The following is a 13,698-nucleotide window of genomic DNA, read 5'->3' as shown; positions in this document are numbered from 1 at the left end:
GGACACCCGCAGGTGCGGTATGGGAGGGGAATCGAAAGGCCCGGCCATCCGGCCTTCTAAACATTCCTTTCTAAGCTTCTTCTGGACCACATCAGGCATAGCCCTAGCGGACTTTAAATTGTCGCACCAGGTGGCTACACGTGGCCCATTATACGGAATCCTGAAACCCTCTAAGAACCCTAGTGCAATATAACTGGCTGCCGCCCTGACAGGGTACCGCTGCAGCCAATCCATGAGATTGGGCAAACTTACCGGGGTGAGAGCCTTGCAGCGGAGTGAAGACGGTGCACTCTTATGCTGGCTTTGCTGAAGTTGACGGTCCAGAAGTCCCCGACCCCCCTTCTTTTTTCCCGGAGGGTCGGGTCCCACGAAAGGGCGTTTGGGTGCTGCTCTTGTTGCAAGATGGGAGGGGATGACTACCTCCACAATTCTCACACTTATGATCGAAGCGGCAACGTCGCCGCCTACAACCCTTATTGTTGTAATCCCAGCAGGGGAGGCTAGAAGAACGTCTCCCGGACCCCCACTGCTGACTCCTATCCTTGGGGCGCCTGGCGCTTGAACCCACGTGTACAAACCACGTGTCCGGGTGTTTCAAGTCCCACCGGGCATCAGCATTCTGGGAAGCTAACTCTCTGAAGACCCTGTCATATTCTATTGCAGCCTCGTCGCCTGCAATGTCCCTAGCTTCTAAAATGTGCGAAAAATATCTTCCCAGATGCCACCCCCTCTCTGGGTAGGATCCTGCCACAATAGTTATGTAGACTGCAAACCCCTTCAACCAATTGTCGAAGGTCTTATCCCAAAGAGCAGCAGCCTTCTTTTTCTTTTTGTCTCTTTTGCTGCCTGTGTCCCCTCCACCCTCCTGACCTGGGATCAGGGAGAAAAAATCGACAAAATATCCCTCCAGGGCGCGTTCTCGAATTTTTGTCCCCAGGTGAACCCCTGGGGGGGCATCTGCCACTTTGCATTTAACAGGGGGTGCCCTGTCTTTTTCCGGTATGCCCGCCTCATCCAACAACCTCTTGGTGTTGGATCGACGATAGTCCATCCACTTAGGGATCCCTGGAACAAAGGAAGCTTCCACCCAGTGCCACCCCTCACGCCGGATGTCCGTCCCCTCGTCCCAAGAGGAGGACTCACCCGACGATGGGGAACTCCTAGCTGACCGTCTGCGCTTGTGACCGCTTGTTTTTGAATGCTTCTTGCGATGGTGCGCCGATCTTGTCTCACCCCTTGCAGACTCCTCAGATGTGGCACTCTTGTTGTCACTCACATTTTCTGTAGGGCTGATCGTGCCACTAGCCCCCCCTGAAATGCGAGTGGTGGTCATATGCTCCACTGCCCTTGCATATCCCAGCCAAAAATTATCATCAGGCTTATTAACTGGCTTATTAACTAGGCTTTTTTGACCCGAGGTGTGGCCCCTAGCTGGAGAGGAATCCGAGCCCCCATGACTAGACACTTCCCCTTCTCTTGACTCATATGAGGAAGAACCACTGGATTCAGATGACCCTACCTCGAACCTGCTCTTACGCCCAGCAGGGGCTGAACTCCTGGTGTAACTAGGAGCCTTGACTTGTCTGCTCCCCCTATGCCGTGTTCTTCCTCTCCCCAAGTCTAAAGGAGAGCCCTCCGAAGAAGATGCCTGGCTGAGAGAGACCTTGCCGGGAGCCTGCTTCGCCCTATTAGTCTTTTTCCTGGCCTCAGACTGCTTCTTTAAAATGGAGGCCGCTGATGCTTTTTGGCCCCTCGGGTTCTGGTGCCCACGCCCCTTAGCTCCAGTGACTGCCCTATCCTGACTCCCCACAGCCTTGCCCCTGCTGACAGAACGGGCCCTGGCTGTGGAAGCAGGCCTGCAAGGCGAGGTAGTACTAGCCGCCCCGCTGCGGCTTGTCCCGCCCCTTTTTGCTTGTGCGGCCGGCAAGGCCGAGGCCCAAGCAGCCCGGGCCCTGGCGGCGCTGCTGCGCCTCAGGCGCTGGCCCTGAGCTGCTGAATCGCTCTCTTGCCCCTCCGGCGAATTCCGGAGTCGAGAGCCACCCTTCCCGCTAGCCCGAGATTCCCGGGCCTTCTGCCCCTTTGCCATGCCGCGCTGTTTCCTCCGTTCGTTCCCTCACGTTTTTTTTTTTTTTTTTAGAGCGCCAAGCGCTCTCCGAGGAGAACGCTGGAGGGGAAAAAAAAAACCCGAAAAAACCTCCCCACGAGACCTTGACTACCCCAGGGGAGACAAACTAAAGGCCGTCTCCGGATCCGGGAGAGTCTAACCGCTCGCCGCTCTTGCTGGAGTTCGGGCAGCCGTTCGCTCGCCCCGCGCAGCCGGCAAAGAGGCGGGAAGGAGCTCAGCAATGTCCTAAAAGGACGCTCCTAACCCCGCCCCTCGCCGTGCGCGCTGCCGCCGCAGCGCGCCCGCCGGAGCCTGAAGCTTGGCCGGTGGAGCCGACGCTCCCTTCCCGGCCCCCTACCCGCCAACCGACAGCACGGGTGAGTCCGTGCCGTCCATTTTATTTCCTTGTAAAAACAGGTAAATCAATAGGGATTTTCGTACGTATAAGTACCCAGTGAACGGCTTGTTTAGCTTTATATATTGTTCCGGGTGGACATTGTATTGGTTTTTCGGAAGTGATAGACTTGTAAGAGAAAAATTTAAATGGTTGGGAAAGGCCATGGGATGCAGAAATATTTTTTTCACATTTTATTTCCTTGTAAAAACAGGTAAATCAATAGGGATTTTCGTACGTATAAGTACCCAGTGAACGGCTCGTTTAGCTTTATATATTGGTCCGGGTGGGCGTTGTATTGGTTTTTCGGAAGTGATAGACCTGTAAGAGAAAAATTTAAATGGTTGGGAAAAACCATGGGATGTAGAAATATTTTTTTCACATTTTATTTCCTTGTAAAAACAGGTAAATCAATAGGGATTTTCGTACGGATAAGTACCCAGTGAACGGTTCGTTTAGCTTTATATATTGGTCCGGGTGGGCGTTGTATTGGTTTTTCGGAAGTGTTAGCCCTGTAAGAGAAAAATTTAAATGGTTGGGAAAGGCCATGGGATGTAGAAATTTTTTTTCACATTTTATTTCCTTGTAAAAACAGGTAAATCAATAGGGATTTTCGTACATATAAGTACCCAGTGAACGGTTCGTTTAGCTTTATATATTGGTCCGGGTGGGCGTTGTATTGGTTTTTCGGAAGTGTTAGCCCTGTAAGAGAAAAATTTAAATGGTTGGGAAAGGCCATGGGATGTAGAAATTTTTTTTCACATTTTATTTCCTTGTAAAAACAGGTAAATCAATAGGGATTTTCGTACGGATAAGTACCCAGTGAACGGTTCGTTTAGCTTTATATATTGATCCGGGTGGGCGTTGTATTGGTTTTTCGGAAGTGTTAGCCCTGTAAGAGAAAAATTTAAATGGTTGGGAAAGGCCATGGGATGTAGAAATATTTTTTTCACATTTTATTTCCTTGTAAAAACAGGTAAATCAATAGGGATTTTTGTACGTATAAGTACCCAGTGAACGGCTCGTTTAGCTTTATATATTGTTCCGGGTGGGCGTTGTATTGGTTTTTCGGAAGTGTTAGCCCTGTAAGAGAAAAATTTAAATGGTTGGGAAAGGCCATGGGATGTAGAAATATTTTTTTCACATTTTATTTCCTTGTAAAAATAGGTAAATCAATAGGGATTTTCGTACATATAAGTACCCAGTGAACGGTTCGTTTAGCTTTATATATTGGTCCGGGTGGGCGTTGTATTGGTTTTTCGGAAGTGTTAGCCCTGTAAGAGAAAAATTTAAATGGTTGGGAAAGGCCATGGGATGTAGAAATTTTTTTTCACATTTTATTTCCTTGTAAAAACAGGTAAATCAATAGGGATTTTCGTACGGATAAGTACCCAGTGAACGGTTCGTTTAGCTTTATATATTGATCCGGGTGGGCGTTGTATTGGTTTTTCGGAAGTGTTAGCCCTGTAAGAGAAAAATTTAAATGGTTGGGAAAGGCCATGGGATGTAGAAATATTTTTTTCACATTTTATTTCCTTGTAAAAACAGGTAAATCAATAGGGATTTTTGTACGTATAAGTACCCAGTGAACGGCTCGTTTAGCTTTATATATTGTTCCGGGTGGGCGTTGTATTGGTTTTTCAGAAGTGTTAGCCCTGTAAGAGAAAAATTTAAATGGTTGGGAAAGGCCATGGGATGTAGAAATATTTTTTTCACATTTTATTTCCTTGTAAAAACAGGTAAATCAATAGGGATTTTCGTACGTATAAGTACCCAGTGAACGGCTCGTTTAGCTTTATATATTGGTCCGGGTGGGCGTTGTATTGGTTTTTCGGAAGTGTTAGCCCTGTAAGAGAAAAATTTAAATGGTTGGGAAAGGCCATGGGATGCAGAAATATTTTTTTCACATTTTATTTCCTTGTAAAAACAGGTAAATCAATAGGGATTTTCGTACGTATAAGTACCCAGTGAACGGTTCGTTTAGCTTTATATATTGTTCCGGGTGGGTGTTGTATTGGTTTTTCGGAAGTGTTAGACCTGTAAGAGAAAAATTTAAATCGTTGGGAAAGGCCATGGGATGTAGAAATATTTTTTTCACATTTTATTTCCTTGTAAAAACAGGTAAATCAATAGGGATTTTCGTACATATAAGTACCCAGTGAACGGTTCGTTTAGCTTTATATATTGGTCCGGGTGGCGTTGTATTGGTTTTTCGGAAGTGTTAGCCCTGTAAGAGAAAAATTTAAATGGTTGGGAAAGGCCATGGGATGTAGAAATTTTTTTTCACATTTTATTTCCTTGTAAAAACAGGTAAATCAATAGGGATTTTCGTTCGGATAAGTACCCAGTGAACGGTTCGTTTAGCTTTATATATTGATCCGGGTGGGCGTTGTATTGGTTTTTCGGAAGTGTTAGCCCTGTAAGAGAAAAATTTAAATGGTTGGGAAAGGCCATGGGATGTAGAAATATTTTTTTCACATTTTATTTCCTTGTAAAAACAGGTAAATCAATAGGGATTTTTGTACGTATAAGTACCCAGTGAACGGCTCGTTTAGCTTTATATATTGTTCCGGGTGGGCGTTGTATTGGTTTTTTGGAAGTGTTAGCCCTGTAAGAGAAAAATTTAAATGGTTGGGAAAGGCCATGGGATGTAGAAATATTTTTTTCACATTTTATTTCCTTGTAAAAACAGGTAAATCAATAGGGATTTTCGTACGGATAAGTACCCAGTGAACGGCTCGTTTAGCTTTATATATTGTTCCGGGTGGGCGTTGTATTGGTTTTTCGGAAGTGAAAGACCTGTAAGAGAAAAATTTAAATGGTTGGGAAAGGCCATGGGATGCAGAAATATTTTTTTCACATTTTATTTCCTTGTAAAAACAGGTAAATCAATAGGGATTTTCGTACGTATAAGTACCCAGTGAACGGCTCATTTAGCTTTATATATTGTTCCGGGTGGGCGTTGTATTGGTTTTTCGGAAGTGATAGACCTGTAAGAGAAAAATTTAAATGGTTGGGAAAGGCCATGGGATGCAGAAATATTTTTTTCACATTTTATTTCCTTGTAAAAACAGGTAAATCAATAGGGATGTTCGTACGTATAAGTACCCAGTGAACGGCTCGTTTAGCTTTATATATTGGTCCGGGTGGGCGTTGTATTGGTTTTTCGGGAGTGTTAGCCCTGTAAGAGAAAAATTTAAATGGTTGGGAAAGGCCATGGGATATAGAAATATTTTTTTCACATTTTATTTCCTTGTAAAAACAGGTAAATCAATAGGGATTTTCGTATGGATAAGTACCCAGTGAACGGTTCGTTTAGCTTTATATATTGTTCCGGGTGGGCGTTGTATTGGTTTTTCGGAAGTGTTAGACCTGTAAGAGAAATATTTAAATCGTTGGGAAAGGCCATGGGATGTAGAAATATTTTTTTCACATTTTATTTCCTTGTAAAAACAGGTAAATCAATAGGGATTTTCGTACATATAATTACCCAGTGAACGGTTCGTTTAGCTTTATATATTGGTCCGGGTGGGCGTTGTATTGGTTTTTCGGAAGTGTTAGCCCTGTAAGAGAAAAAATTAAATGGTTGGGAAAGGCCATGGGATGTAGAAATATTTTTTTCACATTTTGTTTCCTTGTAAAAACAGGTAAATCAATAGGGATTTTCGTACGGATAAGTGCCCATTGAACGGTTCGTTTAGCTTTATATATTGATCCGGGTGGGCGTTGTATTGGTTTTTCGGAAGTGTTAGCCCTGTAAGAGAAAAATTGAAATGGTTGGGAAAGGCCATGGGATGTAGAAATATTTTTTTCACATTTTATTTCCTTGTAAAAACAGGTAAATCAATAGGGATTTTCGTACGTATAAGTACCCAGGGAACGGCTCGTTTAGCTTTATATATTGTTCCGGGTGGGCGTTGTATTGGTTTTTCGGAAGTGATAGACCTGTAAGAGAAAAATTTAAATGGTTGGGAAAGGCCATGGGATGCAGAAATATTTTTTTCACATTTTATTTCCTTGTAAAAACAGGTAAATCAAGAGGGATTTTCGTACGTATAAGTACCCAGTGAACGGCTCGTTTAGCTTTATATATTGGTCCGGGTGGGCGTTGTATTGGTTTTTCGGGAGTGTTAGCCCTGTAAGAGAAAAATTTAAATGGTTGGGAAAGGCCATGGGATGTAGAAATATTTTTTTCACATTTTATTTCCTTGTAAAAACAGGTAAATCAATAGGGATTTTCGTACGGATAAGTACCCAGTGAACGGTTCGTTTAGCTTTATATATTGGTCCGGGTGGGCGTTGTATTGGTTTTTCGGAAGTGTTAGCCCTGTAAGAGAAAAATTTAAATGGTTGGGAAAGGCCATGGGATGTAGAAATTTTTTTTCACATTTTATTTCCTTGTAAAAACAGGTAAATCAATAGGGATTTTCGTACGGATAAGTACCCAGTGAACGGTTCGTTTAGCTTTATATATTGATCCGGGTGGGCGTTGTATTGGTTTTTCGGAAGTGTTAGCCCTGTAAGAGAAAAATTTAAATGGTTGGGAAAGGCCATGGGATGTAGAAATATTTTTTTCACATTTTATTTCCTTGTAAAAACAGGTAAATCAATAGGGATTTTTGTACGTATAAGTACCCAGTGAACGGCTCGTTTAGCTTTATATATTGTTCCGGGTGGGCGTTGTATTGGTTTTTCGGAAGTGTTAGCCCTGTAAGAGAAAAATTTAAATGGTTGGGAAAGGCCATGGGATGTAGAAATATTTTTTTCACATTTTATTTCCTTGTAAAAACAGGTAAATCAATAGGGATTTTCGTACATATAAGTACCCAGTGAACGGTTCGTTTAGCTTTATATATTGGTCCGGGTGGGCGTTGTATTGGTTTTTCGGAAGTGTTAGCCCTGTAAGAGAAAAATTTAAATGGTTGGGAAAGGCCATGGGATGTAGAAATTTTTTTTCACATTTTATTTCCTTGTAAAAACAGGTAAATCAATAGGGATTTTCGTACGGATAAGTACCCAGTGAACGGTTCGTTTAGCTTTATATATTGATCCGGGTGGGCGTTGTATTGGTTTTTCGGAAGTGTTAGCCCTGTAAGAGAAAAATTTAAATGGTTGGGAAAGGCCATGGGATGTAGAAATATTTTTTTCACATTTTATTTCCTTGTAAAAACAGGTAAATCAATAGGGATTTTTGTACGTATAAGTACCCAGTGAACGGCTCGTTTAGCTTTATATATTGTTCCGGGTGGGTGTTGTATTGGTTTTTCAGAAGTGTTAGCCCTGTAAGAGAAAAATTTAAATGGTTGGGAAAGGCCATGGGATGTAGAAATATTTTTTTCACATTTTATTTCCTTGTAAAAACAGGTAAATCAATAGGGATTTTCGTACGGATAAGTACCCATTGAACGGTTCGTTTAGCTTTATATATTGATCCGGGTGGGCGTTGTATTGGTTTTTCGGGAGTGTTAGCCCTGTAAGAGAAAAATTTAAATGGTTGGGAAAGGCCATGGGATGTAGAAATATTTTTTTCACATTTTATTTCCTTGTAAAAACAGGTAAATCAATAGGGATTTTCGTACGGATAAGTACCCAGTGAACGGTTCGTTTAGCTTTATATATTGTTCCGGGTGGGCGTTGTATTGGTTTTTCGGAAGTGTTAGACCTGTAAGAGAAAAATTTAAATCGTTGGGAAAGGCCATGGGATGTAGAAATATTTTTTTCACATTTTATTTCCTTGTAAAAACAGGTAAATCAATAGGGATTTTCGTACATATAAGTACCCAGTGAACGGTTCGTTTAGCTTTATATATTGGTCCGGGTGGGCGTTGTATTGGTTTTTCGGAAGTGTTAGCCCTGTAAGAGAAAAATTTAAATGGTTGGGAAAGGCCATGGGATGTAGAAATATTTTTTTCACATTTTATTTCCTTGTAAAAACAGGTAAATCAATAGGGATTTTCGTACGGATAAGTACCCAGTGAACGGTTCGTTTAGCTTTATATATTGTTCCGGGTGGACATTGTATTGGTTTTTCGGAAGTGATAGACTTGTAAGAGAAAAATTTAAATGGTTGGGAAAGGCCATGGGATGCAGAAATATTTTTTTCACATTTTATTTCCTTGTAAAAACAGGTAAATCAATAGGGATTTTCGTACGTATAAGTACCCAGTGAACGGCTCGTTTAGCTTTATATATTGGTCCGGGTGGGCGTTGTATTGGTTTTTCGGAAGTGATAGACCTGTAAGAGAAAAATTTAAATGGTTGGGAAAAACCATGGGATGTAGAAATATTTTTTTCACATTTTATTTCCTTGTAAAAACAGGTAAATCAATAGGGATTTTCGTACGGATAAGTACCCAGTGAACGGCTCGTTTAGCTTTATATATTGTTCCGGGTGGGCGTTGTATTGGTTTTTCGGAAGTGATAGACTTGTAAGAGAAAAATTTAAATGGTTGGGAAAGGCCATGGGATGCAGAAATATTTTTTTCACATTTTATTTCCTTGTAAAAACAGGTAAATCAATAGGGATTTTCGTATGGATAAGTACCCAGTGAACGGCTCGTTTAGCTTTATATATTGGTCCGGGTGGGCGTTGTATTGGTTTTTCGGGAGTGTTAGCCCTGTAAGAGAAAAATTTAAATGGTTGGGAAAGGCCATGGGATGTAGAAATATTTTTTTCACATTTTATTTCCTTGTAAAAACAGGTAAATCAATAGGGATTTTCGTACGGATAAGTACCCAGTGAACGGTTCGTTTAGCTTTATATATTGTTCCGGGTGGGCGTTGTATTGGTTTTTCGGAAGTGTTAGACCTGTAAGAGAAAAATTTAAATCGTTGGGAAAGGCCATGGGATGTAGAAATATTTTTTTCACATTTTATTTCCTTGTAAAAACAGGTAAATCAATAGGGATTTTCGTACATATAAGAACCCAGTGAACGGTTTGTTTAGCTTTATATATTGGTCCGGGTGGGCGTTGTATTGGTTTTTCGGAAGTGTTAGCCCTGTAAGAGAAAAATTTAAATGCTTGGGAAAGGCCATGGGATGTAGAAATTTTTTTTCACATTTTATTTCCTTGTAAAAACAGGTAAATCAATAGGGATTTTCGTACGGATAAGTACCCAGTGAACGGTTCGTTTAGCTTTATATATTGATCCGGGTGGGCGTTGTATTGGTTTTTCGGAAGTGTTAGCCCTGTAAGAGAAAAATTTAAATGGTTGGGAAAGGCCATGGGATGTAGAAATATTTTTTTCACATTTTATTTCCTTGTAAAAACAGGTAAATCAATAGGGATTTTTGTACGTATAAGTACCCAGTGAACGGCTCGTTTAGCTTTATATATTGTTCCGGGTGGGCGTTGTATTGGTTTTTCGGAAGTGTTAGCCCTGTAAGAGAAAAAATTAAATGGTTGGGAAAGGCCATGGGATGTAGAAATATTTTTTTCACATTTTGTTTCCTTGTAAAAACAGGTAAATCAATAGGGATTTTCGTACGGATAAGTACCCATTGAACGGTTCGTTTAGCTTTATATATTGATCCGGGTGGGCGTTGTATTGGTTTTTTGGATGTGTTAGCCCTGTAAGAGAAAAATTTAAATGGTTGGGAAAGGCCATGGGATGTAGAAATATTTTTTTCACATTTTATTTCCTTGTAAAAACAGGTAAATCAATAGGGATTTTCGTACGGATAAGTACCCAGTGAACGGTTCGTTTAGCTTTATATATTGATCCGGGTGGGCGTTGTATTGGTTTTTCGGAAGTGTTAGCCCTGTAAGAGAAAAATTTAAATGGTTGGGAAAGGCCATGGGATGTAGAAATATTTTTTTCACATTTTATTTCCTTGTAAAAACAGGTAAATCAATAGGGATTTTCGTACGGATAAGTACCCAGTGAACGGTTCGTTTAGCTTTATATATTGTTCCGGGTGGGCGTTGTATTGGTTTTTCGGAAGTGTTAGACCTGTAAGAGAAAAATTTAAATCGTTGGGAAAGGCCATGGGATGTAGAAATATTTTTTTCACATTTTATTTCCTTGTAAAAACAGGTAAATCAATAGGGATTTTCGTACGGATAAGTACCCAGTGAACGGTTCGTTTAGCTTTATATATTGATCCGGGTGGGCGTTGTATTGGTTTTTCGGAAGTGTTAGCCCTGTAAGAGAAAAATTTAAATGGTTGGGAAAGGCCATGGGATGTAGAAATATTTTTTTCACATTTTATTTCCTTGTAAAAACAGGTAAATCAATAGGGATTTTTGTACGTATAAGTACCCAGTGAACGGCTCGTTTAGCTTTATATATTGTTCCGGGTGGGCGTTGTATTGGTTTTTCGGAAGTGTTAGCCCTGTAAGAGAAAAATTTAAATGGTTGGGAAAGGCCATGGGATGTAGAAATATTTTTTTCACATTTTATTTCCTTGTAAAAACAGGTAAATCAATAGGGATTTTCGTACGGATAAGTACCCAGTGAACGGTTCGTTTAGCTTTATATATTGTTCCGGGTGGGCGTTGTATTGGTTTTTCGGAAGTGTTAGACCTGTAAGAGAAAAATTTAAATCGTTGGGAAAGGCCATGGGATGTAGAAATATTTTTTTCACATTTTATTTCCTTGTAAAAACAGGTAAATCAATAGGGATTTTCGTACATATAAGAACCCAGTGAACGGTTTGTTTAGCTTTATATATTGGTCCGGGTGGGCGTTGTATTGGTTTTTCGGAAGTGTTAGCCCTGTAAGAGAAAAATTTAAATGCTTGGGAAAGGCCATGGGATGTAGAAATTTTTTTTCACATTTTATTTCCTTGTAAAAACAGGTAAATCAATAGGGATTTTCGTACGGATAAGTACCCAGTGAACGGTTCGTTTAGCTTTATATATTGATCCGGGTGGGCGTTGTATTGGTTTTTCGGAAGTGTTAGCCCTGTAAGAGAAAAATTTAAATGGTTGGGAAAGGCCATGGGATGTAGAAATATTTTTTTCACATTTTATTTCCTTGTAAAAACAGGTAAATCAATAGGGATTTTTGTACGTATAAGTACCCAGTGAACGGCTCGTTTAGCTTTATATATTGTTCCGGGTGGGCGTTGTATTGGTTTTTCGGAAGTGTTAGCCCTGTAAGAGAAAAAATTAAATGGTTGGGAAAGGCCATGGGATGTAGAAATATTTTTTTCACATTTTGTTTCCTTGTAAAAACAGGTAAATCAATAGGGATTTTCGTACGGATAAGTACCCATTGAACGGTTCGTTTAGCTTTATATATTGATCCGGGTGGGCGTTGTATTGGTTTTTTGGATGTGTTAGCCCTGTAAGAGAAAAATTTAAATGGTTGGGAAAGGCCATGGGATGTAGAAATATTTTTTTCACATTTTATTTCCTTGTAAAAACAGGTAAATCAATAGGGATTTTCGTACGGATAAGTACCCAGTGAACGGTTCGTTTAGCTTTATATATTGATCCGGGTGGGCGTTGTATTGGTTTTTCGGAAGTGTTAGCCCTGTAAGAGAAAAATTTAAATGGTTGGGAAAGGCCATGGGATGTAGAAATATTTTTTTCACATTTTATTTCCTTGTAAAAACAGGTAAATCAATAGGGATTTTCGTACGGATAAGTACCCAGTGAACGGTTCGTTTAGCTTTATATATTGTTCCGGGTGGGCGTTGTATTGGTTTTTCGGAAGTGTTAGACCTGTAAGAGAAAAATTTAAATCGTTGGGAAAGGCCATGGGATGTAGAAATATTTTTTTCACATTTTATTTCCTTGTAAAAACAGGTAAATCAATAGGGATTTTCGTACGGATAAGTACCCAGTGAACGGTTCGTTTAGCTTTATATATTGATCCGGGTGGGCGTTGTATTGGTTTTTCGGAAGTGTTAGCCCTGTAAGAGAAAAATTTAAATGGTTGGGAAAGGCCATGGGATGTAGAAATATTTTTTTCACATTTTATTTCCTTGTAAAAACAGGTAAATCAATAGGGATTTTTGTACGTATAAGTACCCAGTGAACGGCTCGTTTAGCTTTATATATTGTTCCGGGTGGGCGTTGTATTGGTTTTTCGGAAGTGTTAGCCCTGTAAGAGAAAAAATTAAATGGTTGGGAAAGGCCATGGGATGTAGAAATATTTTTTTCACATTTTGTTTCCTTGTAAAAACAGGTAAATCAATAGGGATTTTCGTACGGATAAGTACCCATTGAACGGTTCGTTTAGCTTTATATATTGATCCGGGTGGGCGTTGTATTGGTTTTTTGGATGTGTTAGCCCTGTAAGAGAAAAATTTAAATGGTTGGGAAAGGCCATGGGATGTAGAAATATTTTTTTCACATTTTATTTCCTTGTAAAAACAGGTAAATCAATAGGGATTTTCGTACGGATAAGTACCCAGTGAACGGTTCGTTTAGCTTTATATATTGATCCGGGTGGGCGTTGTATTGGTTTTTCGGAAGTGTTAGCCCTGTAAGAGAAAAATTTAAATGGTTGGGAAAGGCCATGGGATGTAGAAATATTTTTTTCACATTTTATTTCCTTGTAAAAACAGGTAAATCAATAGGGATTTTCGTACGGATAAGTACCCAGTGAACGGTTCGTTTAGCTTTATATATTGTTCCGGGTGGGCGTTGTATTGGTTTTTCGGAAGTGTTAGACCTGTAAGAGAAAAATTTAAATCGTTGGGAAAGGCCATGGGATGTAGAAATATTTTTTTCACATTTTATTTCCTTGTAAAAACAGGTAAATCAATAGGGATTTTCGTACATATAAGAACCCAGTGAACGGTTTGTTTAGCTTTATATATTGGTCCGGGTGGGCGTTGTATTGGTTTTTCGGAAGTGTTAGCCCTGTAAGAGAAAAATTTAAATGCTTGGGAAAGGCCATGGGATGTAGAAATTTTTTTTCACATTTTATTTCCTTGTAAAAACAGGTAAATCAATAGGGATTTTCGTACGGATAAGTACCCAGTGAACGGTTCGTTTAGCTTTATATATTGATCCGGGTGGGCGTTGTATTGGTTTTTCGGAAGTGTTAGCCCTGTAAGAGAAAAATTTAAATGGTTGGGAAAGGCCATGGGATGTAGAAATATTTTTTTCACATTTTATTTCCTTGTAAAAACAGGTAAATCAATAGGGATTTTTGTACGTATAAGTACCCAGTGAACGGCTCGTTTAGCTTTATATATTGTTCCGGGTGGGCGTTGTATTGGTTTTTCGGAAGTGTTAGCCCT

Source organism: Paroedura picta, chromosome 9 (genome assembly GCF_049243985.1).
Source record: "Paroedura picta isolate Pp20150507F chromosome 9, Ppicta_v3.0, whole genome shotgun sequence".
Classification (NCBI taxonomy): Eukaryota; Metazoa; Chordata; class Lepidosauria; order Squamata; family Gekkonidae; genus Paroedura; species Paroedura picta.
Note: the sequence above shows the minus strand (reverse complement) of the source record.